Consider the following 1,398-nt stretch of genomic DNA (forward strand, 5'->3'; position numbering starts at 1 on the left):
GTCATATTTGAGAATAATATGAATAAAATTAGATATGACCAGACACCTTTAAGGAAATAAGGTTGATTTTATGGAGACAATAAAGCCCCTTGGAAAATCCACCTAGTATCTAGCTTGCTAGGTTCCCAACCTTAGCAGGTGAATAAAGAATGTCACTTTCTGGCAGTCCCAGGAACCTCAGGATATTTTGGGGACTTCAAGAAAAGAATTCACCCAATTCTACAGATATTGCAGGTGAAGTGTGATGGTGAGTTCTTGACTTGGCTTTCTGGCCTTGACAGATTTTTAAAAGTCCTCTATGAGATTCCTATGTCATGTTCCAGCAAGGAAGACTTAAAAAGAGCCTGTATGGTCCATCACTATTTTTGTTGCACTTATGTAAATAATCATGTCAAGTTTAATGAGATCTGACTTATTTTGTAAATAAATTAGTCTTACTCTGATTATCTTTGATAGAAATGAGGGTGAATATAGATAGAAGAAATGCTTCAGTAGAAAACTATAACATACCCTGTGAGTATCAGATTCTAGTTTTGTTCACTGTCTTTTGTTATCTACTTATAAACTGGATGTGATCCTGAATTTTTTTCTTCAATATCTGGCTACAACTCTCCTATTCAATGTTTCCAAATTTTCTCTTTTCTAACTTGAAATCATTGAGAACTAAAACTACTCTTTTTCTAAAGCCTCACAAGCTGAACCTGGACAACTTGATATAAAAAACACCACAACAGCTCATGTTTACCAAGTGAACTCTCATCAGATCTTTAACCATAGCCATTTTAATTATCTTGTCTTCATAGATAGTTATTGTTTTACTCTAATGCTTTTTGGAAAGCTTTTGAAAGCAGTTATGATCCAAAATTGCTTTGTTGTCAGAAAGGTTTATGGAAAAGACATGTATTTAGAAAACAATTAGATAAAATTTTGCCTGTTGTGTGGGCCACTCAAAAAGTTCACTGGAGAACCAACAACATCTCTAAAAACATTCAGTGTGTTATCAGGACCAAAAAAAAGGGGTCTGTCTGCCTGTATACATCAAAAACAAGGAAGAGGTATATGAAGGTTTTGCAGCAAAGAACGTAAAGTTTATTAGAGAGTTGCAAGTCCCAGAGACACAGTTGAGCTATCACTCAAAGGCCTGGCTCCTCGATGGCCTCTAGGGGGTAGGTTATATAAAGGGAAATTCATTAGTAGCTAAGGGAGTTGGGATTATGAGCTCTACCGATTGGTTGGGGCTAAGGTAGGAGGTAGTTGATCATTGCATCAGGTCCTGATGTCAGTCATAGTGTCTTCTGTCTAGTATCAAGGGGATGATGGTAGAGTCTTCCACCTTCATGGGTGTGGAGCTGCAAGATGTTATCTTTAGTTTGACCAAAACTCTGTTTCTGTAGTCGA

This window comes from Pteropus alecto, unplaced genomic scaffold (assembly GCF_000325575.1).
Source record: "Pteropus alecto unplaced genomic scaffold, ASM32557v1 scaffold250, whole genome shotgun sequence".
Classification (NCBI taxonomy): domain Eukaryota; kingdom Metazoa; phylum Chordata; class Mammalia; order Chiroptera; family Pteropodidae; genus Pteropus; species Pteropus alecto.